This window comes from Ambystoma mexicanum, chromosome 6p (assembly GCF_040938575.1).
Source record: "Ambystoma mexicanum isolate Mex_15411 chromosome 6p, UKY_AmexF1_1, whole genome shotgun sequence".
NCBI classification, from domain to species: Eukaryota; Metazoa; Chordata; class Amphibia; order Caudata; family Ambystomatidae; genus Ambystoma; species Ambystoma mexicanum.
The window spans coordinates 1,446,693,626-1,446,719,513 of NC_090935.1; the positions used below are offsets into that span (position 1 = coordinate 1,446,693,626).

General features: G+C 47.1%; 1 protein-coding gene across 1 annotated transcript in view; it reads left to right on the forward strand.

The window, feature by feature from the left end:
• The window catches only part of LOC138510497 (zinc finger protein ZFP2-like), a 303,907-nt gene that overhangs the window by 174,682 nt on the left and 103,337 nt on the right, over positions 1–25,888 (forward strand). The gene's annotated exons all lie outside the window — the stretch shown is intronic.

The following is a 25,888-nucleotide window of genomic DNA, read 5'->3' on the forward strand; positions in this document are numbered from 1 at the left end:
CTCTTGGGAACAACCCCAGCAAGCAATATTCAGGGGGGGAATTTCTGGATCTGCAGGCACACATCATGTCTGCTCCCTCTTTCGGGCCTCCTTCCCCCGTTATGTGTGATGACCTATATGGGGTCATGCACGCTCGATGTGTTACATACAATTGCCTTGTTTTAAATCTTGCGTTCCGAGAGACCTGTTTGGTGTATGCCAGCACCCTTTCCCCTTCTGTGTCTGTGAACGCCCTCCCCATATCGGTATCCCATTTACCTCGCACTTTCAGCCCTACCTCCCCCAAGCTTACCAGGAACACGTCATACAGTCTGGAGACCATGTGCCCTCCTTCCGATGTCATACATGGTGTCCAGTGTTTTGTTTGTCATAATCTTTGCTTGCGGGTTCTCCCATTTCCTCCTTATCCTTTGGGTCATTCCGAGGTTCATCAGGAATTGCCCTTCGTGGGAGCTGTGCTCGCTAACCAAGGTGTGGAAGTCAATAATTCCGTCCTCCCGGATCAAGTCCCCCACTGTGGCCAGGCATTTGTCTTCCCAATGTTTCCTGTACTGTCCCACCGCACCCTGCTGTTCTTCGATGATTCCTATCAGGGGGACATGCACTGAACAGGGTTCCAGTGTTTCTAGGAGTGTCCATTCCCTGCGCCATAATTCCCTACCCAGTTTCAGGAGCCTAGAGGGTCTGGGCAAGTATGTGTCCTCCACCCATAGTATTTCTTTCAGGAAGTGTCGCTTCAGCATTGGTTGCAGCAGCGCGGTGTCCTGTGTGGCCTCGTCTCCCAGCCAGGTCACCACAAATTGCAGTTGTCCTCCCAAGTAGTAGCCCTCAAAGTGGGGAACTCTTATTCCGCCGTCTTTATGGTGCCTCTGCAGGATGCTTAAGGCAATCCTGTTCCTCCCCCCTCCCCACAGGAATGCTCTGATGATCGTTTTCACTTGTTGAAAGAATGCTTTAGGTATATTGTAAGGAATGTTAGTGAAGTGATCTAGGAGGCGGGGGAGTACCACCATCTTCAGAAGTGCGGCTCTGCCCCGCATCCCTAAGGGTAGTCTTTCCCAGAATCTCATGGAGTTCCGCAACCCTTCCAAGGCCCTCATTGTGTTGAGTTTGTGGGTGTCTTCGCGGCGATGCCACACATTGATGCACAGGTATCGGAAGGTGACAGTCCTCCACTGTAGGCCTAGGTGCCATAATCGTGCCTCACGGAGACCCTTGAGGCCCGATAGCGGGAACAAACGAGACTTCCTGCTGTGTATCTTAATCCCCGAGAGCGTGGCAAAGTGATCAATAATATCTAAGAGGTGCGGCAGGTTATCTTCAGGTCGATTTATGTATAATAACATATCATCTGCGTACAATGAGATCAGGTGTGCTGTCCCATCTATCACTATCCCAGCTTTTTTTTACTCTTCCCTGAGAAATACAGCCAATGGCCCCAGCGCTAAAATGAACAGCATCAGTGGCAGTGGGCAGCCCTGCTTGGTGCCCTTATAAACCTCCCTGTTCTACGAGACCTGTCTGCCTGTTTTAACTCTCTTCATGGGTTTGCGAATAAATCCATTTCACCCATCCCAGGTAGGCTCCCCCTGACCCCGAAGCCTTCCAGGGGCACCAGTAGCCAGTCCCAGCGAACCGAGTCAAAGCCTTCACCGCGTCCATCGAGGCTATCGCATAGTCTCCCTTCCTATGGTTTGGGCTGTTTATGACGTGGGGTAGCTCCGCAGGTTCCACGAGGTGTTACGCCAAGGGACATATCCAGTCTGGTCAACATGAACCATATCTCCTATCACTTTCTTAAGCCTATTCGCCAGCACTGCCATTAGAATTTTGCAATCCTGGTTCACCATTGACAGTGGTCTGTACGATCCACAACTCAGAGGGTTTTTCCCTGGCTTCAGGACTGGCACTATGTTTGATTCCCTCAGACTATCGGGTAGCACTCTCTGGTCATGTGCTTCTGTGTAAACATTCAGCAATCTAGGGGCCAGTGTTTCGATGTACGCTTTGTAAAATTCCCCTTGGAGACCATCTGGTCCTGGTGTCTTAGCCATCTGGAGTTCTCTGGTTACGTCCTGATTTCATCTACCGTCATCGGGGGCGTCCAATTCGGCCACCTGTGCCATTGTTAGTTTTGGCAGGTGCAGTTGGGCTAGAGCGTTGACCACGTTTCGGTCCGTTCCGGTCATGTCCGCCGAGTATAGGGATTTATAAATCTGACGAACACCTAATTTATCCCTTTTTGTGTCCTTATAATGTCCCTGCTCTCGTCTGTTATGGCGCTTACCATGTCTCTTGGTTCTTCCCGTTTGCATAACCAAGCCAACAGTCTCCCTGGTTTGTCCCCTTCTGCCTGTAGTCTCTGTGTGTATTTCGCGAAATCCAGTCTGCCCAATCTTTCCCATTCGTCAATGCACTTTTTCCTCAGTCTTATCAGCTCCTCTGGCTCTCCTCCCTGCTACTTCCCCAATGCTTTCCTTCAGTGCTATATCGTCCTCAGTCGCTTCCAGGCTGTTTAGGATTTCTTTCCTAAGACCGCCCGTATTCCCTAACGCCGCCCCTGTATGACTACCTTAAATGCGTCCCATAAGGTGCTTGCTTGTGTCACACTGCCCGTGTTGGAGGTGAAGTATTCTGTGACCTGCTCTCCCAAGTAGCCATTGAAGGTGTCGTCCAATAGTGCCTCTGCTCTCAGCCGCCAGGTGGGTATTCTAGGTCTCTGCTGTGTGCCCTGCCATGTTGCTGTTAGGGGTGCGTGGTGAGAGAGCACCCTGGCCATGTACACTGTTTTTGTGAACTCTCCAAAGTGCTCTCTCCTTAAAAGTGTGATTATCCTCGTGTTTCTCCATGTGTTTCTCTCCAGACATCTACCAGTCTGAGGTCTCACAGGAAGGCTCCCAGGGTTTTAGCCGGTGGTAAGGTAGGATCTACGGTACAGTTGAAGTTACCGCCCCACACCCATGTGGATTCCCTGTACACAGGGAGCTTGATGTATATTGACTTGAAGAAAGCCGTGGCATCATGGTTCGGGGCATAATTGTCCATGTACTAAAACTAGTTTCCCCTTGTCGTCTTTTTTGTGTTCCAGTGGTTGAAAGGGGAGAATAGGTGCCAGCCAAATAAGGACTCCCCTGGTGTACGCCGAGTACGGCGAGCCGAATATTTTGGCTCCCCATTTCTTAGTGAGTACAGCTTGTCTGTCCGTGGTGAGGTGTGGTTCCTGCAGCATTGCCACCTGAATACCTTTCCTGATCAGGTAGGCATGCACCCTCAGTCTCTTGACGTAGTTGTTGAGACCCCTTACATTCCAGGTAATTATGCGCAGCCTACTAGTTGCCTTTACGGGTCTGAAAGCCAGGGTCACCCGTTCCCCACCGCCCTGCCTCTGCGCTATGAAGGGGGTCAGGCCCTCTAACCTTGCCCACAACTGCATATTGTCTAGCCCCTCTGTGATCGTCATACTTTGGCCTGTCACATAACCCATTTCCCCAACTCCTTGTCAGCGGCGTGCTCCACCTTCCCGCCACCCAGCCTCCGCCCACAACACTAGGCGCTAGTCTAAGCCCTTCTTTTCTCAGATGCCGGACAGCATCTATAACAATCCAACAGCAATTTTGAACTTTAAACAATAGCCCAGCGTTGGTTACACGCGCTCGGGCTCAGCCGCTTCTCCCACACCCACCTCCTCCCTCTCGGGTAGCATGCAGCGGCTTGGTACCTAAAACACAGCATTGTAAGTTGCGTCCGGGGCGCGTGGCAGCCCATGCCAGCAGCTGTCGCTCGGGCACCTTTGGCTGTCCCTGTGCCCTAGTTCTGCCTGCCCCCATATTTTGCTTCCAGTATCTCGTGCCCTCCTTCCTCCAGCTGCACTGGGTTAAAAGGATTCTGAAGTGTAGTCAACAATCTTCTCCTGTGTCATCTTGTTAAGGGCCAGCGTGGCCGTCTGCCGGGAGCCGTGGTAGTCCCTGCATGTCCATGCAGGATTGCACCTCTTCAGTGTTGTCAAAAAAGAGTGACCTTCCGTTGTGCAGTACCTTCAACTTGGCTGGGTAAATCAGCATATATTGCATGTTTGCACGGGGTAATTGTTCCTTGGTTGGGCCAAACATTGCTCTGCGCCGTTGGACCAGTGCTGTGTAATCCGGGTAGATTGACAGTTTTGGGGATCCTCTGGTGATTATGCCCCCTTCCCTGGAGAATGCAAGGATCCTTTCCTGATATTTTTTAGTTCATGATCCTCGCTATTACCGGTCTCTGGGGTGCGCCAGGCGGGGTCTTTTTGAAAGTGACCTGTGAGCTCTCTCCACAGTTAATCCTTGCATATGGGTGCCTGGTCCGATTTCCTGCAGGAGCATATTCTTTACGTAGGATGTGGTGTCTGTACCCTCTTCTCCTTCCGGGAGGCAGAGTATCCTGATCTTGTTCCTTCAAGCCCTTCCCTCTGCATCCTCTGCTCGGTGTTCCAGGCTTTTCACTTGTGCAAGCACATCAGCTACCTGCGCTTGGATAGTGGAGATATTGGTGGTATTGTCCTGCACTCTTATTTCTGCTGTGTTGTGTTACAGTGTCATCTGCAGGGCTGCTATTGCTGCCAAGATAGGTCCCTCTTCCTGACACGTTACCAGGTGTGTCGCAGCCGTGTCTCCCGAGCTCCCAGACTGCCTAGTATTGTCTCCTCCCTTGCTCGCGTAGGCTTCCATCACAGTTTTCCTGGCCTTCCCTTCACGGCCCTTATCAGGCATCTGGGGTCTTTGTTGTGCCTGGTTGGCGTTGTTAACGCTGTTGTCCAGTGTGGTTCTGCCCCTGGTCTCGGGTGCTCGACATGGTGCCCCCGCCTCCGCCTGGCAGCGTAGGTGCCTTTTGCCGTGTGGTGGGGCATCCTCCCAGGTCTCACTACGGTGGCACGTGTAGACTTCACTTCTCAGCGCACACCGCCCCTCTCCCCCCGGACTTTGGCTGTCTCCTGCCCTCTGTTAGCGATTTCCTAGTCTGTTAGCGGTGCCCCTTTCAGGGTGCGCGCCGAGTGCTGCCTTGTTGTATGGTGTTAGTGATGCTGCAGATGTATGCCTGCACCTCCTCCCCCACGTGGCCTCAGTCTTGTAGTCAGGGTGCTGTGTCAGTGGCCTCTGCAATATGGTTCCTGCTGAATGACTGTTGTGGTCAGCAAGTGGTTCATTTCATCCCAGCATCACCCAGTGCGCAGGCTTCCTGCAACCTCTCTTATCCCTATCTGGATCCGAGTCCCGTGTCGACAGTGGACGGCATTCTTCCACAGGGTTAATGCCGTCAAGGCCCTTATCAGGGCTAAATGCTCTTCGTGGTGACACGCAAATAATCCCATATGCAGCCCAATATTCAGTCCCACAGGCTGTGTAACTTCTGTGTCCGGTGCGGTATGGCCTCCTGTTAGTCCCTGAGTGATACGCACCACATGTGATCATATGTACTGTGAGGGATCCACCGGTTCCTCCTGAGCGCTGCAGCACCATGTGCCGTCTTGGGTCTTGCGCTCCTTGTTGGCCCCTTGCTGCAGCCCCCAGATCTCTCCTCTGCCTGTTTCCTTCCTCCCGCCAGCTCGTGCCTTACTTGGGGCTGGGGGATGACGGCTGCACCAATCATGCAGTCTCTGTCCTAGCTTCCAGGCTGCCGTGCCCACCGCTGGGCTCCTTCCCGCTGCACTGGTCTCTCGGTGGGCCCTCTCTGTGTGTTCGCCGGCAGTGCGCAGCCTGTCAATTCGCTCAGGGTTCAGTCGCCATCTTGGTTGCCGCAGCCTCACAGCTCGGACCGCCCACAGCTCCCTTGTCACACACGTTGTTCCCGTGCTATTCCGCTGCAGTATATTTCAGTTTTGGCCAATTTCAGGCGTTTTGACAAGGATCTGCTGCAGGATCGTGCTGGAGCTCTGTAGTCGTGCTGCCTGCTTACATGGCTGCAAGCCACACCCCCTCCCCCCTTGTTTATCGTAGCTGTGCATTTACATCTCAAGGGGGTCCAGATTTTCTCTTATCTGGATGACTGGATGATAAATGTGTCCTCCTCTTAGAGACTAGCATAAACGTTTGGAAGACTTGAAATGTCAGATCTTGGATTCTCCATAACCATAGCCAAGTCACACTGATTTCCTACTCAACATATCCAGTTCATAGAATCTATTTTGACTCTGTATTGAGCAAGAGCTTTCCTCTCCAGTGCACTCTGTGTACCCACAGACCAGAATTACTGTAGTAACGAAGCAGTTTCTGGACTCACTCATTAGGTGGAGCAGCCAAGAGAAGCTCTTGCAGGGGTCCCATTTCAGCGCTCAGCAGGCACAAGTTGTTATAACCACAGATTCATTACTGCTTTAGTGGCTGGTTGCCTGGAGTTCCTCCATCCGCAACCTTGGCCTGCTGGCCCTCTGGATGGGAAGCAGTCTTGTTCTCACACGTGCCAGTAGGTAGCATGCCTCTGTTGCCTTGAAGCCAGATTATTCTGCTGAATGCAACACCATCTACTTTTGCTGGCCTGTCCAAAAACTCACAAAGGAAAAACTCTGTAGCTTAAGCCCTTAGCGTAATCGAGGGCTATATTAATCATACATTTGGAAATCTCCTTATCAAAGGAGTTTCCTAAAAATAGTCTGCGTTGGGGACCGCCCAAAGAGGGTAATTTGCCCAATCTTAAATCCATTTTGAATAGACCGTCTTTGCGACATTCTACTGCAGTAGTACAGTTTGCATTGCCGAGTAGGCAAACTGCTCTCTGCACCCAGCCTACAAAGGTGCCCAGATCAATCAGAAGCCTGATGTCTAGGACCTGCTCTGAGAGATCAATTATCTTGTGTTTCAGGTGGTACAAGAACCACTCCAAATCTCAAAGGTAGTTCAATGGTTTTTATTGATGATTCTGTGTGCTCTAGGGCATCACTCACACCTCCTCCCCAACGCAGGTTAGTATTTATAGATGTTTTACCTTTACTGCCTAATTTTCTGTCGAATTCTTGATGTTGACCTAAAGGCAGATTTTCCCTTCTCTAACTAAACTCCATCTTTGACTTCTAACTTTCCCTACACTAACCAGTTGTTTGTGGTCTCTTGGGAGTTGGGGAAATCTGTGCCTTGCAGACACTCTGTTAGATTCAGTTCCTCTTCTATCATACGCACACTCTCCTCTCCCTCTGCTAATACTCTTGTCTATCTGAGCCCCTCGTCCTAGTGCCTCACTCCAAGCATCTGCCCCTCTGGCAATTCCCATTATCTCCAGTCCTCACCTCCACCCTTTGATGTTACTCCTCCCTCCTCCACACTACTACTCCCTTGTCCAGCCGACTACTACCAAGTCACCCTCCTTTCACTCTGTAGAAATCACTCCACAATCATTCCCTACACTAAACTCCCCTTACCACACACTACTTTTTAGAGGCTGTTGCATAATATTGTGCTCATGTAGTCTTCAATACTAGGTGATGGGACCCACTCTGAAGAGCATGGGTGATGAATTCAGGATTGAACATGTTGCAACTTGGCTGGCTTTGCTTGAGGTGAAAAACACACTTGGGGTTGGCTAGGCATCTTGGGAAGAGATTTTCCTACTTTCTGTACTTACCCCTGCACTTGCCACCACTTGGCTGCACTTCTTATGTATTGTATTTATTGGCTTTTATTTATTCTACTGTTATTCTATGTACTGCTTCAGTATTGCCCTATCGGTGGACCCTTTGGGGTGTTTCTGGCTGCACTGAGAGTCTGATCAGGGCCAAAGAGGAAGGGATAGAGGCTAGAGGATCATGGGTCTGTAATGGCTTCCAATGACTCCAGTCTCTGTTGCACAAGTGTAATGCCATCAGCGACCACCGTATAAACGGTCATGTCCACTGGGATTCGCTGAAAGCTTACTGCTAAAGCATTGTCCAGATAGGATTGGTCATGAGACTGTTAGTCTACAGTATAACCCTGTGGGTAGTCTTCCTCTTCCTCATAAAATTCTTCTTGCGTTCCCTCTTCCTCCTGCTCCAACTATTCATTTGATTAACTAGATGTGGTGTGCAATAAAATGCCTTTATAAGGGTATGAACTGGCAGACTGCAATGGTCCTAAGCAGGAGGAGGACCGTGAAGAGCAGCTACACCAATAAATTGCCATATTTGTTGTTATTGTTAAATTGCCCTTGATATAATGTTAATATTATGGCAGGAGGTTCTATCTATTTTTTTTGCCTCTGGGTCAAGATGATGGAAAGGGTATTTACCAAAATGTATTCATCCGTTGCCTGGGATTGAACCAATTACTTTCAGGACCCAAAGCTGACACTCCTCCACTCCTCAGACGCAGAGTAATGCGAGTATGACAGAGCGCTGCTTCCATTGCATTGCACGCTTGGACGGGAGTTCCCATACTTCTTGTGGCTCGTTGTGTACTTCCTATTTATGCATGCTGTCTGCTGTTAAGATGGATTTCTAAACTCTGACCTGGTGGGCAGAAGTTTAGGAGGCCACCCTAGTTTAGTGGAAAAAGGGAACCATCTGGACAAACCAGACCAATCTACGGCATCTTGGCAGGCGATCAAGACTAAGTCTCAGGAGGGGTGTGAATGATCGGAAGCCCACAATGAGCACACACAGTAAAACTCCACAGATTACTCCTAGACAGATGTATCAAAAATACATTTATTATAGGCCTTATAATCAAAACATAAATAAACCACTTATGAAGAAACAATACCACACACGATCATAACACACACTACCTAACATATATACAATGATGCGATTAGCCTAAGGCTGATGATGGGGGGGGAGAAAATAACAACGACCTTTAACAGGTAGGGCTTTAATCAACAGATACAGTTTAGGTAGTCCTTCATCAACAATCCCTAACTTATGTAGTCCAGCCCTACGAAGAGAGGAGCCCAAGAGAGGAGCTACGAAGAAAGGAGCTCAAAGTACAGTTGTGCTTTAACAATGCACAGTTGTGCGTAAACAAAAAAGTGGGTTCTCTTCAGGGGGCTGTAGCTGTTCAGGAAGGGGCTTGAGGCGATGAAGAATAAGTTCCTATTCCTAGAAGAGGGTCTATCCTTGCAGATAGAGTGACTTTCGAGTTTCAGGAATAGCTGTGGAGCGCAGGCTATCCCAACCAAGGTGAGTATCTTCTGAGAGACACTTGTGCGTAAAAGTGAATGGATGTGCTGGGGGGCCACCGGTAAGTTAAGAAAGTACTCACCGACTATCCACACAGTTCGGACCAAACTTTGGCAGTCTAGCCCACGGTGCAGCACTTCTCAGGACATAGTAGGCAAGAACTGCAGACACTTTCAGCGATGGTCACCACGGCGGGGTGATGCAAGGAGCGTAAATGCTCTCGTAAATTACGACCCAGTGGAGCTAGGACAAAGAATTCCGGCGGAAGAGGGCCCAGGACCACAAGCTAGCGATTCCCATAGTCTCGAGTCTCAACACGGGACGGCAGCGTTCCTGTGCGATACCCCAGGTTAGAGCTGGTCAGTTCACTGGATGGCCCAGGAACACTTCCAAAGAGGATCTTTTCGAGGGTAAGTAGGAGAAGCCAAGAGTAGTGGTTCCCACTACTCCAAAGGGGCAAAGCGCGCTTGCAGGCCTTCTTGGTACAATGAAAAAACAGGGGTCTGACGGGACAACAGCGGGGTCAGGGTCCCAAACCGTCCAAGCACGTCACTGGGGGTTCCTCAAATCTACTTTCCTGTTAAGTATACTTGGCTCCTTATGAGGTTTGGTATGAGCCTCAGTAGATAGACCTGGAATGGATGCAGAGACCCCTCCCTTATCCAAGATTCGGTTTGTGCTCAAATCTCAGATAGCCAATGGAAGATCTGCTCTCTTGCATGCACGCCAGACGTATGCCAATCGTGGCCCACAGTGTTTCCAGTCATTCAGTCCTACCAGACATACTGGCACCAGTAGTGTGGATTGGAACCAGACAGTCCCAACCCTCTTCCTGGGCACCAGCACACGTGATATGCAGGAGCCCGCAAAAGTTGCGGTTTTCGCTGGAGGCTGCATGCCCAAATAAGGAATACCTGGGTCTCTCGACCTGGGGGCAGGCAAAGGGACAAAATGGCCAAAGGACAGAACAAAAGACTTTGTAGCACGGACATTTTTCGGCACGGGCCACAGTCTTGGGCCAAGCGCAGTAAACGCGGTATGGTCCGGTATGGTCCATAAGAACGAAGTAAACATATTGTAAAAGTAAACTGCTGCCACCAGTTCGTCCTAAACACACTTGTACAAACACCAAAAAATCCTTAGGGTGGCTAGGGCCATAAAACAAAGGACCCTTATGCGCGGTACTGTAAGGTACACAGCACATAGATTAAAAAGTTACCAAGAAATGGCAACAAAGTCGAAGACTAAGGGAAACATCGTTTCCCAGTAGTGACAGCCTCAAGGACGTGTCATTTTCCCAATAACAAATGAGCGAAAGCCCAGAGGAGAGGGTCTGATGGCTGTGCTTCACTGGAAAAAGTCGTGTTAGGTACTCCAAACAAAAGCTAAATATTTGGGGGGGTCACAAATGGATGGAAAATTGCACCTAAGGGAAATCTTTCCTAACACTCGCCTCTCCTCCCCCCCTGACCTAAAAAGCAGAGCGTCACTTGTCACCTCTAGCTCGGCAGACTAACCAGTGACAATGTTCCCTGAGAAACAGCACACTCGAAGTACCTGGGATAAAACAAATGTAGTTAGTTAATTAAACACCACAAGGGGCACCCCTAAGAGCACCCATCTATTAAAGATTATAAAACTGTAATAAGGGTCACAGCTCTAAATGTTACTCGTCAAAGGATAAAACAGTCAATAAAGTAACATGGCGATACGTTTATACTCGTTGAGAGAACAGCAAAGAAAGAGGAGCATACAAGAAGATATGATATTAAAAGGGTCTAAAGCCTCAGAATTGGACTAAGACTCATCGAGGGAGGCACAATGTAACTGAACTGTCATTGTGAAGTAAAGTACAAAATAGTTCAAAGTTTACTGTGACATGAAGTTTAGTGTGAAATTGTCTTTGGTACTGAAAGTGTCAAAGCAAATAAAGCATAATACTTGCATATGGGTCTTGCCGTAGAATCTGACAATGAGGGAACGTGTCAATGTGTAAAAGGAGATTAGACTTCGAACACAATGAACAAACGTTTCACTTAAGTGGTATGGCAGCTCGAGAAATAGAGTGCAGAAATGTGTTGAAAATATTCCTAACTAAACCTTAACTGGTAATACCAATAAGGGCAGTGGAAATAAGCTTTTGTCACAAACACTATCAAATCCTGGGTATGTCAGAGTCAGATTTACAGGTATATATTTAAGCATTAGGTCGTTTGACCTTTTTGCGTATAGAAAATACATAAATAATAAAAAAGTTAAAATGGCTGCCGTCATCTGTGAGATATTCACAAAACATTGTAAAAGTCACTGTAAGAAAACGGTGACATGGAGAACTAGAGGAGGTCAGGGTAGAAACTTAGTGAGGTACTGCAGTCCATTCAAAGACTGTTATCCATTTCCTCCTCCTTTTCTTTGTTGCTCACCCCATCGAGGTGTCTACTTTTTGTCTTGTCATGCTTCCTGTGCTTGATTAACAAATAGGTCAACTGTCATTATTTTATGTTTGTTAATTGAAGTTTCCTTTATCTTGTCTCTGATTATTTTGAGCTCACTGTCAGTAGCAGCTGACGAACTTATTAATTGAAGGGCCATAAACATTTACCATGAAAGTGTGAGATAGACAGACTGAGGGCCTGCTTGTAATCTTTTCAGCAAAGTGGCATGGACACCCAACATGCTCCGTGCCAAAAAAAACGACGTCCACATTCTAAAGTGGGTGCTACAAATGGCATGGAGAATTTGTGAAGTCAGCGTCTTTACTTTGCTTGAAAACAGACGCTCACGTGTCTGCAACCGTTCCCCAAATGCTGCAAAGAGGGGGCTAATTGTGAGCACGCTGTAAAATACCAAAAGTGTCATTTTGCAAGGAAAGGACACTTCTTATTTGCTACCTATTTTGTAACTACGATAAGAAAAGTGTTGTTCCATCGCGGAATGTCACTTTTATTGTTTTAAATGCAGCTCGGGATGTTTTAGAGTGACAAACGACACCTCGGAGGGTGCTGTTAATTAACACCTCTTTAACTTGGCGCAGAAAGGGTGACATGGCTTCAGTATACAGTCCTTGCCAGCCCATTACACAGGAATTGGCCGCCAGGGCTGTTGCTATACTGTAAAACACACACGGCTTTGCATGCGTAGAGGGGTTGATTTCTAATTACCACCCCTCTCTGGTGATTTTATAATCCATTGCTTCATGTAAGTGTCCCTCAGCTGAAACATAACGCTTTTCCTATTTGCATTGCACCTCAGAATCTGGCCCTGGGAGTTAGCGAGAGAGACCAAACCAACGGGGGATGCATGAATGTTCACCCCTGAGTACCTTTTAAAAATAATGTGTTAAAATGATACATCATACAGCACACTTTCTGTGAGAAGTTGGGTACAAAAGAAACGGTTTACATTCAGTTTTGTAGGATAATACATGAAAAACATCTAATCAATGTGAAGTCACCAACAGAGCACAGGCACATTCTCTCCAACATATTTTCATTTTGCCTTTGCCCACAATATATGCCAGTATAGTGCAAGTGTAAAAAAACATTTTCATGCTGACTGTGCCCAATCATGTCCAAGCTGGTTGCACCAATATATGCCAATATTCCTGCATAAGAACATACTTATGTTTGCTTTAATCATAATGATACTATGAGAAAACATGTCCATGCTGGCTTTAATAATATATGCCAGGCAGCTGCCCCACCTAAGAACAAACCTGTGTTGGCTTTGCCCATAATGCCAGTAAAAATGCTATGCCAGTGTCAGAAAACCTATCCATGCCGAATGCACCAATATAGGCCCTACACCCATGTGAGAACACTCATGTTGACTTTGCCCACAGTGCCAACAATATTGTCATGCCACTGTATGAAAATATGTCGAGGCTGACTGAGCCAGCATAGGCCAGTGTCCTTGCATAACAACACTCACGTTGTCTTTGCCCATAATGCCGGTCATATATTGCCATGAGACTCTTAGAATCATGCCCATCATGCGCACCCTCTTTCCCACAGCAGCCCTGCACCGGCTCCTCTCTTCACAACCCCTCCTTCTTTAGCCCCTCACTCTGTTCACTCATCAACACACACCCACATTCCCACATGCACCTCTCCACACCTCACCCCCACAGAAGACTCGATCATCAATATACACACAGCCACTCATCTCTACACAAATACAAAAACATGCATGCGCTCACATCACACATTCACACACCATTCCAACAGTCGTACATTGTCATGATGCCTACCTCCAAGGAGCCAGGTCCGACCTAGCGACCCCAGAAGCAGGCATCATTTCCCCCAGGGGAGTGCCAGCGGGCCCAAGCTGGGGCCTTTTGGACGCAGTCCTGGCGCCTTAGGCGCCAGGCTCATGTTGGACCTCTGTCCTGGTGCCTTAGGCGCCAGGCTCATAAAGCTAGACATGTGTTCAAGTGTTTTAATGTGCACTTACCTGATGCAGACCATGCTGCCACATCCAGGCCCCCTTGAGGCCTGAATGGAACTACTTTACCTGTGGGACTACTTTCCACCCGGGTGTGGTCGGGGAAGGATACATACCTGATCGGAGGAAGGATACACACTTGGAACTTCTTCCAAAGCTATTTAAACCACACCCGATCAGCAACTCACGCTTCGCGTTGTTCTGCTCCTCGCAGCTGGACGCTCACCGTGTCAGCTCCTGCATCTGGACTTCAGCCACGCCTGTCAGCATCCTGGGTCACCTGCAAAGGGAGACAAGAGACCTTACCTGCTAAATCTGCACCACGGAGACATCACCAACGATCCTGAAAGGGAAGACATAATTTTTAAAAGCATTTCGTTACGATCGCTGCAGCGCTGCATTTCACTCACCTTTCCTGGGTTCCTCCATCTTCAGCAGCGTTCATCCAGATACACATCCACTTCCCTGAGCCTAGAGGGAAAAAGACAAGAACAAAAGGTGAGAGAAGGAAGGGAATAAGACTTACCTGTTGGGTCATTCCCATTTCATTTCGGGTCTTGCCGCTTCCAGGCATTTTCCGGACCCCGGCCCCTATGGGGAAAAAAGACAAAGACATTGAATGAGCGTATGCAAAGACAGTTCCCGAGCGCTCATCCAGAACTTACCTGCCATTTACTGGAACTGGAACTGCACGTTTCACTTCGGGTCGGTGCCATATCTCCGGCATTCCGAACCCCGGCCCCTAAGGGGAAAAAAGACATAAGCATTAGCGCTTACTGCAAAAAGACAATGAACATTATTATTAAGCTTGGACTTTTGAACTTGCAACAGAACATTTACATAGCCTTACCTGAATAGTCAAGCTTACCTGAACTCCCATCAATCCTCAATCCAGTGAAGCAACTGGGTTTCAACGCGCCCCTGCATCAGAAGCAGGATGGAGAGCTCATCCTTCCTGACCCTAAGGTGAGACTTCACGGGGAATCGTGGAAGGGTATCGTGGAGGGTTGGAAGAGAGTGGGAGGCTTGAGCATAACTCAGTCAGTAGGTAATACTCCCTTTTCACGCACAGGGGAATGTTCCTGCGAGCCGGAGAAGCCAGAGTAGAGGGCCCTTCCTGTCCATCTTCAGAGTCCTGCGCTTCACCATTGAAGAAGCATCAGCACTCGAAGCCAGACCTGCGCCTCCGTGGGAATCAGGTGAGCGTTACAGAACGCAAAGCCTACCCACAATATCCCACCCGGGCGCTATGGAGACTTCTGAGACAGACCAGCTGGCCCAGCTTTTGGGGGAATTACGGGCAGAGGTGCACTCAGCCCGCCAGGAGACTAACGCTCTCAAAAGAGAACTGATCTTATCCAAGGAAAGAACAGATGACCTAGCCAAAAGGTTATTACAGGCCCAGGCAGGGCACACTCCTTTAGCTAATTCCGGAGACATTTCCACATCAATGGGTTTGAGTAACCCGGTACAAATTAATCTACCTGGACACATGCCTTTGGCCCCGCCTGAACGTTTTGCGGGGGATCCCAAGAAATATGCCGTCTTTATGAACCAATGTCGTTTACACTTTCTATGCAGACCCGGAGCCTTCCCTCACGACCAGACCAAGGTAGCCTTTATACTATCTTACCTCAGTGGCAGTGCTGCCGATTGGTCTATTCCATTGGTAAATCAGGATGATCCCATTCCCCAGAATTTTCAGGGCTTCCAGGCCAGCATGGAAAGATTGTTCGCTCGACACTCTCAAGGGCAGGCCCTTGATAACAAACTGCTATCCTTACGACAAAGTAATCAGGATCTTCTGTCCTACATAGCCACCTTTAACAGACTGGTTGTGGAAACTGGATGGCCAGAAAGCAAAAGGATCACATTGTTTCATTGAGGCCTGCGCGGAGAGCTTAAGGATGTTCTAGCTCAGATAGTAAACCCACCCCTGGTCTGCGCAGACTACATTGACTTGGTGGTTCAACTTGATCACAGTCTTCAAAATAGAAAAGCAGATCGGTTCAAGTATGAAAACCGAGCACCGTTCAAAACCCACGCTAACTCCAAGAGTACCGACGTATCAGAACCTATGCAAATCGGTGGTGTTAAAGGACCATTAACGCAGAAAGAACGAGAGAGAAGGCGGCAAATGCAACTTTGTCTGTATTGCGGGACTTCCGGTCACTTTCTTCAAAATTGTCCAGTTAAACCACTTAAGAAGGTGGTTGGAGCTACTGATAATGAATTAGTGACACCTGATTCGGGAAACGACCTAGCCCGGCAAGCGTAGGGGTCCGCTTGCCAAGCTTGAAAACTAACTCTTTGACCTCGCATTTTGTCATGCCAATGGTGCTCGTGGACCCAAAACAGCCTCAGCAGTTGAATGCTATAAAAGCATACATCGACAGTGGAGCTATTGGAAATTACATAGACCGTGAATTGTCTTCCAGGATTAAGCTTCCTCTCTGCCCGAAAGTAACCCAAGATGTCATTACTACAGTAGATGGAACCGAAATAGCCTCAGGGCCTGTAACGCGTGACACTGGTGGGTCAGGATGGACATCGGGAAGCAATCGTGTTTGATGTGATCAAGGCCCCACAATTTCAAGTAATTCTTGGAATTCCTTGGTTAGAAACACATAATCCCAGAATTGACTGGCGAGCAAAGAAGATAAGTTTTCCTGATTGTGAACCAACTTGTTATCCAAGAAATCCAGCTATGGGTCTAGCCTCAGCAACTTCCACCCCTGTACAGCTACCGTCAGAATTCCAAGACTTTTTTCAGAAAGAACAGGCTAACACGTTACCTCCCCATCGGTCTTATGATTGCCAAATCGATCTGGTACCCAATGCTCAACTACCTTGTAGTAGGATTTATGCTCTTACGGAACCTGAGAACCTGCATTTGCGTCAGTATTTAGATCAGTACCTAGCCAATGGTTTTATTCGCACGTCCAAGTCTCCTGTCTCTTCAGCTCTGTTCTTCGTGCCGAAAAAAGAAGGCGACCTTAGAACGTGTATAGACTATCGCGCCCTAAATCAAATAACGATTAAGAATCGTTATCCTCTGCCCTTGATCCCTGAGCTTATCGACCAGGTGAAAGACGCTTGTGTGTACACCAAGTTAGATCTCCGAGGAGCTTATGACCTGGTGCGCATAAAAGAAGGCGACGAATGGAAGACTGCATTCCGCACCAAGTTTGGGCTCTTCGAAAATCAGGTGATGCCCTTCGGTTTGTGCAATGCACCTGCCGCCTTTCAGTACTTTATGAATGATGTTCTTCGGGAACTTATCGATGTCTGTGTCATTGTTTACATTGACGACATCCTGGTGTACTCTTATTCAGAATCTGATCACAGAAAACATGTTAGGGCAGTTCTTGAGAAACTGCGCCAGCACAGATTATTTGCAAAACTCGAAAAATGCGTTTTTCATACCACAGAAGTTGAGTTTCTCGGATTCATCCTGACACCTCAAGGAGTCCGAATGGACTCGCGAAAGGTGGACGCCATCCTCAAATGGCCATCTCCAAGCTCGGTGAAGGGAGTTCAGAGCATGCTCGGCTTTGCCAATTTCTATCGAAGATTCATCCCGGAATTTTCCCGAACAGTCCAACCCATCACTGCTCTCCTAAAGAAAAACAAACGCTTCGAATGGACTCTTGAGGCCGAACAAGCCTTCCAGGACCTGAAAACCAAATTCACCTCTGCACCTGTATTGAAGCACCCGCACCCAGATCTCCTGTACATAGTGGAAACCGATGCATCCAGTTCGGCCATGGGAGCTGTCCTGTCGCAAAGAGACCCACAAACTAACCAACTACACCCAGTGGCCTCTTGGTCCAGAAAATGTTCTCCTCCTGAAATCAACTACGCAATTACCGATAAAGAGTTACTGGCCATCAAATCTGCTTTCAAGGCTTGGCATCACTACCTTCTCGGGGCAAGACACACCATCACCGTAATTACGGACCACAGAAACTTACAGTATTTAAAAACGGCCAAAGCTCAATCTTCACCACAACTCCGATGGGCTCTATTCTTTGCGGAATTTGATTTTGTAATTACCTATTGCCCTGGCTGCAAGAATGGAAAAGCGGACGCCTTATCCCGGATTGGCATGGAATAACCTAATTCGAGCTTAGAACCTGTGCCCATCATACCTGAGCAAAGAATCTTAGGCTTAACTTCATTGCAAACTATTGAGGATATCCAAACGCAAGTAAAACAACTTCTAGACTCTTCAACCTTACTGGAATGGAGTCAAAAGGGTCCTCATTACACCGTTAAGGATGACTTACCCTACTTCCAGGAGCGGTTGTTTCTGCCAAGTAAAGAATTGAAAGAACTTGTTATTGCCCATCATCATGAATCTTTAATGGAAGGACACCCTGGTATCGCTAAAACGGAGGAAAAAATCAAACGCCACTTCTGGTGGCCTTCTTGGAGAAAAGACATAAAGTCTTTTGTACTGTCTTGTGGAATTTGCGCCCAAAACAAGGCTCAAAAGAAAAGGCCAGCCGGCCTACTTCAACCCTTGGATATTCCACCGGCGCCATGGCACACCCTGTCAATGGACTTTATAACAGATCTGCCTCCTTGTGCTGGTTACAACACAATCCTTGTAATTGTGGACCTATTCTCCAAAATGGCCCACTTTATCCCTTTAAAGGGTTTGCCTTCAGCTTCCACCTTGGCCAAGGAATTCCTGGAGAATATAGTTTGCATACATGGTTTCCCTTCCATATTAGTCTCGGATCGTGGAAGTCAATTTATCTCACATTTTTGGAAGAAGTGTTGCCAACTAGCACAAATAGATGTGCGGTTATCCACCAGCCACCACCCCCAGACCGACGGACAAACCGAGAGAACCAATCAGACTCTCGAGCAATATCTTCGGTGCATGTTACACCAATCCGAGTTAAATTGGAAAGACATCCTTTGGATTGCAGAATATGCATACAACAATTCCGTGCATTCTGGAACCGGACAAACCCCCTTTTATACTTTGTATGGTCACCATCCTCGAACCTCTGACCTAGATCCACCTCTGACCCTGGAAATGCCTGCAGTAAATCATCTGCATTCCACAATAACCCGAGCCTTCAAAGAAGCTTGCAACTCATTTACAGCAAGCCAAGAAAAAGTATAAAGAAAACGCTGATTTGCACCGAAGTAAAACTCCTCCTTACCAAGTAGGAGACCAGGTATGGCTAGCAACTAAACATTTACCCCTCAAGGGCCCGCAAACCTTCAATCCCAGATTCATAGGACCTTATCCCATCAAAGCTATAATCAACCCAGTGGCCTTTAAACTGGATCTACCGTCCAACTTGCGTATTCATCCAGTTTTTCATGCATCACTTTTGAAGCCAGTACAACCAGGAACCCGATTGTCCAAGCCTCCAGATCCAGTTCAAATTGAAGGGGAATCAGAATTCGAAGTTAAAGACATTTTAGACTCCAAGGAGGTAAAGTCGAAACTCTTCTATCTTGTTGACTGGAAGGGATATGGACCTCAGGAGAGATCGTGGGAGCCTAGTAACCATGTCCACGCACCTCGATTAGTACAAAGGTTTCACCGGAGATTTCCGAACAAGCCCAAACCCCTGGAGGGAAGAACCTTGGGAGGGGCCTTGAGGGGGGGGTACTGTCATGATGCCTACCTCCAAGGAGCCAGGTCCGACCCAGCGACCCCAGAGGCAGGCATCATTTCCCCCAGGGGAGTGCCAGCGGGCCCAAGCTGGGGCCCTTTGGACGCAGTCCTGGTGCCTTAGGCACCAGGCTCATGTTGTACCTCTGTCCTGGCGCCTTAGGCGCCAGGCTCATAAAGCTAGACATGTGTTCAAGTGTTTTAATATGCACTTACCTGATGCAGACCATGCTACCACATCCAGGCCCTCTTGAGGCCTGAATGGAACTACTTTACCTGTGGGACTACTTTCCACCCGGGTGTGGTCGGGGAAGGATACATACCTGATCGGAGGAAGGATACACACTTGGAACTTCTTCCAAAGCTATTTAAACCACACCTGATCAGCAACTCGCGCCTCGCGTTGTTCTGCTCCTCGCAGCTGGACGCTCACCGTGTCAGCTCCTGCATCTGGACTTCAGCCACGCCTGTCAGCATCCTGGGTCACCTGCAAAGGGAGACAAGAGACCTTACCTGCTAAATCTGCACCACGGAGACATCACCGACGATCCTGAAAGGGAAGACATCATTTTTAAAAGCATTTCGTTACGATCGCTGCAGCGCTGCATTTCACTCACCTTTCCTGGGTTCCTCCATCTTCAGCAGCGTTCATCCGGATACACAGCCACTTCCCTGAGCCTAGAGGGAAAAAGACAAGAACAAAAGGTGAGAGAAGGAAGGGAATAAGACTTACCTGTTGGGTCATTCCCATTTCATTTCGGGTCTTGCCGCTTCCAGGCATTTTCCGGACCCCGGCCCCTATGGGGAAAAAAGACAAAGACATTGAATGAGTGTATGCAAAGACAGTTCCCGAGCGCTCATCCAGAACTTACCTGCCATTTACTGGAACTGGAACTGCACGTTTCACTTCGGGTCGGTGCCATATCTCCGGCATTCCGAACCCCGGCCCATAAGGGGAAAAAAGACATAAGCATTAGCGCTTGCTGCAAAAAGACAATGAACATTATTATTAAGCTTGGACTTTTGAACTTGCAACAGAACTTTTACATAGCCTTACCTGAATAGTCAAGCTTACCTGAACTCCCATCAATCTTCAATCCAGTGAAGCAACTGGGTTTCAACGCGCCCCTGCATCAGAAGCAGGATGGAGAGCTCATCCTTCCTGACCCTAAGGTGAGACTTCACGGGGAATCGTGGAAGGGTATCGTGGAGGGTTGGAAGAGAGTGGGAGGCTTGAGCATAACTCAGTCAGTAGGTAATACTCCCTTTTCACGCACAGGGGAATGTTCCTGCGAGCCGGAGAAGCCAGAGTAGAGGGCCCTTCCTGTCCATCTTCAGAGTCCTGCGCTTCACCATTGAAGAAGCATCAGCACTCGAAGCCAGACCTGCGCCTCCGTGGGAATCAGGTGAGCGTTACATACATAATCAGTTTCTCAAGCCCTAACATGCTCTCTCTCTCTCTCTCTCTCTCTCTCTCTCTCACTCTCACACACACACACACTCTCTCTCTCTCTGTCTCTCTATCATCATCATCATCGTCATCATCGTCATCGTCATAATCATCATCATGATCATCGTCATCATCGGGTCAAGAGCTCCCTTCATTCCTCTGTGTTCTGCATCATGTCATTGGCAAAGTCAGCATTGTGACACCCCCCCCGGCCTGAGACAGGCAGAGAGATGAAGTGCTAAAGGGGCATTTGTTTCCAGAGGCATTTGTTTCCCTGCATGGGCTAGATTTCCAGCGCCCATTCAGGGAAATAAATGCTGTGAAGTCTCTGTGAAGGCATCACGAAGCAAGACAAAAAAACTTTATTAACTCGAATGTCAGGATGGTGTAAGGCCTAACCTGCCCTATTCTTAGGTGGGATTTCCTTACCTAAATAAACTAAGAATAGTCAGAGTCAGTAAGTTCAACTTAAGTCTCTCTGTGTCCAAAACCTATACTTGCCCTCACAACTAAGGCTAAACAATGTGTAGGGATGTCAGCAACGAAACAACCAAAAAAACAATGTTCAAACTGAAATTCTGAGGTTCTTCCACCTCCATGCTTGTTCTTGGCTCTGCTCTCCAAGTTCAAGACAGTTCCAAAAAAATAGCCTCTGGATTTGCTTCCCCAAGGTCAACACAGTTCCACCAACTGGTCTCGGGATACCTTCCCCAAGTTCAATACAGTTCCACAAAATTGTCTTGGGGTTCCCTTCCCCAAGTTCAACAAAGTTCCACAAAACGGTCACGGGGTTCCTTCCCGAAGTAGGCAGTTCTTCAGGCTTCAAATTCACAGTCAAATCAATTTGTTTAGTTTGCCTTTTCTTCATCTCACTTGAACCACCTTAGGCCAACCAGCCTCAGTCTCTTGACTTCCGTTGGTTTACTTAAATGAAGGTTTCCTTTGTCTAGGCACAGTTGTCGGTCCACACAGTCCACCCATCACAGGTCACGCAACCGATAACCCATGGCACTTTACAATTTTCTCCTTGACAACACAGGTTTCCTTTCTGCATCTGTGTTATAAGTCCACTTTTCTTTCTGGTTCACTTTAATGGCTTCCTACTTCTCAGCATGTGACTCTCACACACTTTCCTTCATGTTATTACTCCTGGTTAGCACCTTGCTTCCACACTATCCAATAGTGTTTTTCCTTTTTGCTCTTTTCACTTTGTTTGCAAATGCTGTCTCTTTCAATTCATCTTGTTCGCAAATGCACATCACTTTCTGTTTCATTCATGCGATATTCTCCTATCTTTTCCTCAGTTCAGCATTTAAAACATGTTACATGCTTGGCCACTTGTTTGATATTCAATAGTTCACTTTTCGGTCTCCAGACCATATATATATATATATATATATATATATATATATATATATATATATATATATATATATATATATATATATATATATATATATATATATTCCCGCTTGACCGGCAGCCGCTGTTACCTACACCATGCGCCTAGAGTGCTCTGGCCTGATTACACCTTCCCTGTCACTCACCGGTGTGCAGCTATTCTCCGTGGTGCTCTGGTTTCGCTCTCGGGTTCTTGCTTGCTCATCTCTCAAACCTATGGAGCTTCGGCGAGCAGCGCTTGCTCCCCCCGGATCTTCCTGCAGCTGTCGGCGGCGTCTCTGTGTACCCCACTCCCAACGGGGAACATGCAGCAATGGGCTCTGCTCAGCTCCAGACCCTCTTGCGACCTGCCTTGGCGTCTTTCTGGCTGCTCTGCAGTTTGCTTCCTTTTCACCGGCCCATATTCTGCATGCTCCACCTCGGATTACCGTGCTCTCCTGCCCAGCTGGTTCTCCTCTTTGCTGCTTCCTTCTCCTTTTATACACCTTGCGGCTCTCTCCTGCCCAGCTGGTTCCCCTCTCTGCTGCTGCCTTCTCCTTTATACAGGTTGCAGGTGTGAGTTCTTAATTCTCCTTGCCTGACCATAGTTCCCTGACCCTCAACAGTCCGTAGGCCTCTTCCTCCTCTCAGTGGTGAAATGTCATGTCAGTGTGCACTACTCTTAGTCGCATTTTCTTCTTCCCAGTACTATAAATGTCGGAATGAGGAAGATATTTTGCAACAGCCTATAAAGGCAAGGGGAGGGTAAGGTTGGTTCTCACCAGAAAAGGGGGATCCCATGTCTTGCCCGTGGATCTCCTCTTCTTCGCCCTCTACCTAGTGTTCCTGTATTGATGATGTCTTCTGATATTATCCCTGGAAGAGGAAAAGGGGTAGCAATATTCCATAAATGCAGCTGGGACTGAGGATTCATCATGGAATGGAAATGGTGGATATTGCATTGCGCCTAACGACATCCCCCTACCATTCACCAAGTCTCCTCTACCCAGGTGAGCATTGCTCGCATCTCCACCCCCAGGGTTGGAATGGAAGAACGGTGGCCCTTCCCTGGTCTCCTGAGCAAAGGATGATGGGGAGAAAGAAGTGAGGATGCCCCCAGGTTCCTCACATCTCCCTAATGTTTTCTTATGGGGTTGGACATGAGACAGTGACAGGGCACTAATAGCCTCCTGTCCTGGCCCATGCCCAGCCATATGAAAGGCATTGGGAACACCAACAGTCTTTACATTTAAAGAATCTATTTTCTTTTTACATTTCACCATATTGCTGGTAGGGGTATACCTCCTTTTTCTTTTTTTTTAAATTGCAAGTACATGGACCCTGGTTTGTTGTTTCCAGTAACTATTGCCATTTAATTGACTTTCTTCCTGGCTCTGGGTAGTTAGCTGTGGAAGGCTGTGTATGTGTTGAGGCGGGTGAACATCTTTCCATCGGGGGTACTGTTTATTCCCTATTCTCCTCTGTCATTCCTCCATTGCTTGCTCGTCAAATGTTTTTTTTCCCATTAGATTTCTGACATTCATTTCTCCCTCAAAGAGGGTATCACTTGAACATAGTGGTGTTGTTTCCTGGTCTTGCACCATTTAATAACAAGGGACTTTGTTTTATAGCGATTGAATTTAGAAGTGCATCGGATTGCAGTTTTCAGTTGTCTTCTTTTGAACTTGTGGAATTTAGGGAAGTTCTCTAAAGAATTTCCTGTGAATTAGTTGGTGAGTATTGGCTGCAACCCATGTGCTTGTTGGAAAGAGAGGGAGCCAGCTGAATGCGCCTGAGGTACTCATCCTCTGCATAGTGCCATTTAAGGGGCACTTCCATTGATTATTTTCCTGTTAAAACAATAGGGTAAACATCAGTGCCACCTCCGAGAATAGCAATAAATCAAAACAAGCATTTTGTTAACCAAATAAAGCCTCCAACTAGATTAGGCAGGAGCCCATTTTTCAATGAACTTGCTTTCCATCTCATAGTACTTGGCTGCAGTGGTGGATGCTTTGGTGATCATTGAATGACCACATGGCAGATATAGTTTCAGGTGACATCCTTTCTGAAATGAAAGCCATGGCTCTAGTTGCTATGTGTGCAATATTGCAGAATCATGTGCACAAATATGATGATTTGTGCATTGATCATATTTCTTTTTTCTTTCTCTCCATTCATTTCCTTCCATACATTTTTCTACCAATCTTTCTTTATTTCTTTATGCACTTTCTTTCTATACCCCCTTTCTTTCATACCTTTTGCTTTCCATCTTTTGCTCCTTCTTTTATTTCATTATTTCATTTTGTAGTTCTAGTTCTTGCTCATGTATCTTCAATTTTCTTTCTTCTTATTTCTCTTATTTTTTCCATTCATTGTGTCTTCATCTTTTGTTTTATTCTTTGCCCCTTTCTTTCCTTTTTTCTTGCAATATTTTTTTCAAGTCTTTCTCTACTTCAACTCGTATCCTGTATCTTTCTCCATCTTTCACCTTTTTCTTTGCTTCTCTCTGTGCACTCTTTTTAATTATCTGTTTCTGTCTGTCTTTCTTACTTTTTATCCAATCTTTATTTCTCCTGGGAGTAGGGATGTAAGGAAGAAGAGACTGAAAGAAAGGATAGACAAAAAGAAACAAGGGGTACAAAAGTAAGGAAAGAGTGAAAGAGAAATGGAAAGTACAAAAGAAATGATAGACAGTAAGGAAAGTGAACAAAGGAGAAATAGGGAAGTTATGTAAAGTGACCAAGAAAGAATAACAGGAAATATTAAAATCAAAAGGTCGAAATCAAGAAATAGACAAAGCGCAAGAAAGGGAAACAAAGATGAGTGAATAGTGAGTGTATGAAAGAAACAATAGAGCAATGAAAGGAAGACTGAGCATAAGAGAGAAGGTAAAGCATACGGAAAAGTGATGAACATGATCAGAAAGAGAGGAAAAACAAACTAGTAAAAGAAGGAACATGAATAGTGGAAAGAACGAGCAAGAATGAAGCAATGGGTGTAGGCTTGAGGAAAAAGAAATCGGTTTCTCTTCTCCCAAACAGCTAAGTGCAGCATTCATGTAAGACTTGGCAGATGACAAATGTGCCGGGAAGGGTGAAACAAAGAGCCGGTCACATGCCAGCTCCTGTTGCAGTCGCAATCAGTGCTAAGCATGGAAGAGCCCTCACATGGAATCCTTTCTGAATGAATAAAAAACTCCAAGAGTTAGGTAGATTGGGAGCTGTGTCAAAAACAAATTGGCCCAGTCCTTCGTTTCCTGAAGGATCATGGTATTCCAAGCAAGGCACATCATGGTGCCATTTTAAGTCATAGCTTTATCGATCATTACAGATTCCAAAAGACAGGTTTGTAAATGTTAATTCTCCACTCTTTAATACACATTGATTGACAAGGTCTGATCACCAGCTCTTTAGGCCAGCCGTTAACACAGCTGCCATTTCTTGCAGAGAGATACGGTTTTTCAATGATAGGAAGGGGGAGGGTAAATGCACCACATCGTTGCCATCTGTGAAATGTACAGATGTATTAATGTCTAGATTTAAATATACATTTCTGGAGCGCTTCTTAACCTCAGAGAGCAAATGGGCGATGATGGAGGGATGGCGGGGCTGTTGTACAGCTTGTATATCTACAAATTATTGATAGCAAATGTTAAACCTCTAAAATATAATGGTTTGAAGGGGAATATAAATGCCCCAGAACAACCTGTACAGGGAAACAAGAAGCAAAGCGCATCCGCCAACGTACCTCCAAATGCAATTCATGATTGATTTAATTAATAAGAGATGCTTGAAGAAGAGTGAAGAAAATATGTATAGTAGGACTTAGTAAAAAAAAAGTAAAACGAACACACCTG